Source organism: Manis javanica, chromosome 11, assembly GCF_040802235.1.
Source record: "Manis javanica isolate MJ-LG chromosome 11, MJ_LKY, whole genome shotgun sequence".
NCBI lineage: Eukaryota > Metazoa > Chordata > Mammalia > Pholidota > Manidae > Manis > Manis javanica.
In genome coordinates, this window is record NC_133166.1 from 118,139,914 (window position 1) to 118,145,610 (window position 5,697).

General features: G+C 51.8%; 1 protein-coding gene across 1 annotated transcript in view; it reads left to right on the forward strand.

The window, feature by feature from the left end:
- AHNAK (AHNAK nucleoprotein) overlaps window positions 1-5,697 on the forward strand; it is a 127,937-nt gene that overhangs the window by 103,130 nt on the left and 19,110 nt on the right. The window lies entirely within an intron of this gene.

Below are 5,697 nucleotides of genomic sequence, written 5' to 3' on the forward strand. Positions count from 1 at the left end.
ACAAGCCCCTTTAAAAATGTATAGCCAAAATTATGCTTATTGTGAGCAGTGGGTATATTTTAATGTGTTTGATATGATATGGGGTGGGACCATCAAAGCTAAGAGGGCCTCATGTCCTGCCCACCCAAAACCCCCAGCTGTGGCCACAGCAGGGCCCAGCCATGATCAGAACAGGCAGGGGGGCGGGGGGGATCAGAGGAAGAAATGCCTCAGTTTCTCTCTTGTCCCATCCTCTGATCAATAGCCAGAACCTTCCATTGGACAAATCAAGGGGCATTCTGCCAGCAAGGGAGGCCTGATTCTCCAGAGATCAGCCTCCTGGGGCACAGAGCAGATCAGAGAGCGGTAGAGAAGGGTGGGCGGGTAAGTGTCAAACACAGATCCACCAGCACATAGTGGTCGCATTCTATATACGTAGCTCTGGATCTTGCTTTTCCCATTTAATATTACGTCTTAGGAAGCTTTCAAAACCTTAGCACTTACACACTTGATTTTTTTCTTGCTGCAGAATATCCCTTTGTGGTGAGTAATATGATTTAAGTTACCAGAGTATCTTATGGATGGACATCTGTACGGCTTCCGGTTTTTCTGCCCTTATAAACTATGGACCCTTATGTACCTGCCTGCTTCTGCCCTGGGGGTGTCCTGTGGGAGAGATGCCTGGATTTGGACGTGGTACCCATGTCTCCGCTGGTACTGACCTTCCCAGGCTGAAGCCCCCCGGCTCCAGCTGCAGAGGGTATCAGGGCTGAGGAGGCAGGAGGGGGTCTGGGAGTATCAGCTGTCCTGACTCCCACAGGGGTCTCGGGCATTCTCCCAGGGCAAGTCGTCCATGAGCGCACAGGTGGGGACAGAAGCTGGCAGAGACGCTCACGTGGGCTGCTGGGAGGCTTCCTGTGGGCGCATGTCACACACCCCGAGCTGCGGTTGTGTCCAGGCCCAAGTGACCTGGCTTTCACTGTTTTCAGTTGCCGGGGGGGCGGGTGGAGTGACCTGCTGAGGATTTGAGCCCTTTCCGGGCTCTTCAGCCAGGCAGATGGGCAGGCAGATGGGCTGACACTTGGGGGGCTGGCAGCTGGGGATGGGCCTTCTGGGGCGCCCGACAGACACAGCAGGTTCTTAGGTCTGGGCGAAGCTTCCTTGGAGGGGTGGAGACACTCTCGCCGATGGAAGCCCCAGTTCTGCAGGGTGGAAACTGGCTCCCCTCCATTTTGCAGGCTGACTCTGGGGATTTGGGTAGCAGATTTGGGGGTTGACAGCACAACGAGGCACGATTCACTTCTTGACGTTTCCCAGGGAGCGGGCTTACTTTATTGCTTAATTCTGCAGGCTCTCGGTTCCGCAGTGAGTCACCCAGGCCCCGCCCTCCTCCCTGTCCTCTCCCACCTTTCCTGCCCTGCCCTTGTTCCCACCGGTGGGTTTGGCAGTTGCCGCTGAGGCCCTGCTCTCGGCCATCGTGGGAGACGTGAGCCGACGTGGTCAGCAGACGTGGGTCAGGGCCCAGCTCTGCCGCTGCCTGGCTGGGTTGCTCCGCAGGGCGGCTGTTGTCCTAGATGCACCGGGAGGGGGCGGGAAGACTACCCCAGCCCCCTGGCTCTCAGTCTGAGGTCAAGTGATGTCTTACCCAGAACAGCCCAGTGAGAGCCTGGCTGTGTCCCCCAGACAACACCTACGCTGTCCCCTCTGGGCACCACATCATTTTTGGTCCATCAGGGTAGTGCAAGGTCCTCAAAGACAGGTGTTCATGAAATGAAATAGAACATCTATCTACCATCTTTTTCTATTTTTATAACTAAAATAGTTATATTTTATACTTATATGTACATATTTTATGTAATATACATTTATCACATATAGACATATATGTTATGTTTAATACATAATGTATAATGTCTCTATTGTAACTAAGATAACGTGTCATTTCAGTCACAAGATTTCCTTTTGCTAAGGGGATGGAAACTGTCCTGGCCCCCCTGGGGATCTGCCTCCCCAGGGTTGAGCCTAACTTCCAGGGGGCTTGTGTGGAACCCAGATGTGGGTGAGGGCATCTGGTGCATGATGTCCCCTGCCACCAGCCCTTGTCAGTGGCCACCAGCCCCTGAGGGCTGCTCCCGAGGGGTCCCTGCATGCCATCCCCAGGCCTCCAGCTCACGGGCTTTCCCTGCCACCTCAGGGCCCCCTGTGGGTGCACAAGGCGTCCTGCTGCGGCTCACATGCTGTGCCAGGGCCTGTGGCACTCTGCCCTGTGGCCAGCCAGGGCTTGTCCGCCTGCACACATCCCACACCCGTTTCCTCTTCTCAGGGTTCTGTCCTCTGCTCTGTTTCTTTAAACCCATCCGAGGACTTCGCCACCTTACCAGTGGCTTACCTGGTGGATTTGATGCATAGAGGACCATTTTTTAACACCTCCCTACTCCAGGCAACAAAAATTATTCTTAGTAATAACTGTGAAATGAATAAGAATAAAGGCCAGGAAAGAAATGCTGACAGTGATCACATATTTATCCATCAAGATAATTTTTCTTTATTAAAATACAGACACACACACATAAAATCATGCTAGTAAAACTATGTGTTCAAGCACACAAATATTCAGACATTAAAGCATAGATATTTATTCAGGAGTTTGTATATTTACCTAATGAATTTGATCCTTTTGTTAGAGTCTGATATTACTATTTTATGTACATAATGACCCAATCAAAATTCACCAAGGAGTGAATTTTTATAAAACTGAAATATCTGCAAAAGGTAAAATTTAGGCAACTACTACACAGTACCACCCAGGTAACATTTTATTCTTTGGACCCATTCTTTAGTTCTGAAACAGTCAGCTGAAGCGGAATACATTTCAACTTTCCAGCTATTAAGATTCACTCCAACATTTCATGCATGAACTAAAATGTTCACTTCCCAAACAAAATATTAAACTGTAGGCTGTTTTCCTATTTTAAATGTTAAGCCCAGAGAAGAACTCCAAGAGGTCTCACGGGAGGACAGTTTGAAGCAACTCAAGTTCTGTTTTCTGGACTTTGTCATCACAGTGTTTTCAGTGTTTACTTGGCACCGACTGTTTCAATGCGGGGGTTTGCAGCGCACAGGAGTTGGGAGACAGGAATCTGAATCTGTGGCCAACTTCCAGGATTCTGAGCCTTCTGGATCTTACTCTTGACATGAATGTGTGGGGAGGAATGTGTCAGAGACCAATGTACTATTAGGAGTTCTTAGCAACAACTTCTATGTAGAAGACAGTGTTTATTAAATGATGAACAACCAAAGTATGCTAATTTGGAGCTTACGTATATTATAAAATGCGAGGGCCACCGCAGCCCATATTTTCTAGTAGACTCAGGCAAGTTTTCAGGTAGAAGTTTATCCTGACGTGTTCATAATAGCCAGCGCACAGTGACAGTAAAATGCATACTGCCTTTCAGTGGATTGATTTTAGACGTGCCTATTGCCTGGCACCCGGAGTGGGCTGCAGGCCACTGGTTTCAGCAGGATCATCATCAACTTGCTTTTTACTTCCAGGTCACCCCAGGAATCCTTTTTGAGTCTGGGGGTGTGGTGGATACTCTGCAAGCCTGGCTCTTACAGGAAACAGGCTCTTGCAGATCTTTCTTTTCCTCTGAAAGCCAGGCTTTTGAACTGCAAAAGCCAGGAAAAGACTCCCACTGTTTCAGCCCTTCATGGGGCCGCCGGAGTGGGCAGAAGAGGAAAATAAGAAGAAAAATAGCAGGTTAACGTTTCAGAAACTATCACAGCAAGTGGATGGCTCGTGCCCCTGGGGAGCCTGGCGGGCACAGGGATGCTGCAGCCAGCATGGTGGCAGGGTCCTGCTGAGGTCCTTGCTGTCCCTTTTGTCCAAGACAACATGGAAGAGGCCAGGCTGCCCAGGCCCCAGCCTCAGGGGCTGCCTGGTGGTTTTTGGCAGCTGCCTCTGGCTTGACTCAAGTTGGAACTCGGGGGAAGTTCGGCCTCTGTGATCTGGAAGGGTCGGAGGGAATCTCTGTTCCACCTTGTGTGTCCTGGAAGAGCCCCAGGCCCAGGGAGGTGCTGAAGTTATGAGCAGCTGTATGGAGTTGGGGCAGAAGCGAGACTTGAACCCAGACCCGTGATGCTCTACTCGGGAGGCTTCCTGCTGTTCTGAACTGCGGAGCGCAGCGCGGCCCCTGGTGTTTCTTGCTCGGCTCTGCACACGCCCATCAACGGACGAACAAGCACAGTTAATGCATTTATGCTCTGAACTTCATGGATCCTTGGGGCCTGTAAAAATGCTGAAAAATGACCACTGCTGGCTGTAATTTACTTTCCTCTAAAGGAACTAGTGGGTCTTTCCCCACGTGGATTCAGAATGCCAGGAAATGTAACTCTTAGTCCTAGAGGCTGGAGATGGAGATGCCTGGGTCAGGCGAGGGACGATGTGAGCAGCCTGTTCCGTGGCGGCCCAGGAGAGACCTGTGCCAGACACAGGACCGGGCCTGAGGGGACAGAAGGTGTGGGGCTGCCTCCCTGGGCCTCTGGCTCAGCATGGGTTCACGTCCAAGGGTAGGGTCACTGCTCATTGAGTCTGCTGAGGTCCATTCTCCCCAGAGCAGCCAGGGTGATCTTTTAAAAATGTAAATCAGATCGTGTCGCTTCTCTGTGTAAACCCTTCTTGGCTTCCCACAACTTTTGGAATCGAATCCAAATCTTACCTGGTCCACAAGCACCTGGCCTGCCCTGTCCCCACCTCTCTCTCCGGCCCCATCTTGTGTCTCCCCCAGCCTCTGACTCAGTACCCTGTGGCCGCACCGGCCTCCCTCCCCAGGGTACCTTGAGAACAGGCCCACCTCTGGGCCTTTGCTCTTGCTTTCCCTCTGCCTGGGTGCTCCACCCAGATTATTTCCTGATTGCATCTGCTGTCATCTCAGGGAGGAGTCACCCACACCTCCCCTCTGCAACAAAAAGATGACCCATCCCTGTCGAGGAGCCCCCTCTCTGGTCACTCTGCATCCCAGGAGCCGGTTCTCTCTCCTTCCAAGTCTTTGTCACCATCTGAAATGATCTTGCTTATTATCTGTCCCCCAACACAATGTAAGCTGCACATTCACCTCAGTTCTCCAGGGCCCAGCACATAGTAGTTGCTCACGAAAACCTTATTGACTGAATGAGTGGGGGCTCATTTCTCCATTTCTGAAGTGCACTCAGCTGCCTTCCCCTACCTCCACCTGCTGAAGCCTCTGCATGCATTCCAATCCCATCTCCACCTGCTGAAATCCCACTTACCTTCAAGACTTGGGCCAATGGCAAGTGTCCTCTCACCTCCTCAGGGAGAACGTCCTTCAAGACTCTGGCCAAAGGCAAGTGACCTCTCACCTCCTCAGGGAGAACATCATTAACGATGACAACAACACAAACTCACACCTGGCCTCTGCAGGCACCACACTAGGTGTGGTCTCTGAACTTTTGCAGTGATCCTTTGGGGCAGGCACCATTCCTGTCCCCCTTCCAAAGATGGGGAAACCGAGGCTCCACAAGTTGCCCAAGGCCTCATGGTCAGCAAGCGGAGGAGCCAGGGTCTAAACCCAGGGAAGATGGCCCCACTCCATGACCTGCGCCAGTCACCCCGCCTTTGCTTGCACTAGGCCAGCCGCGGGCCCCTGCCCAACAGGATCTGCGCCGGTCCTGGAAGTGCAGCACGCTGTGAGTCTCGGC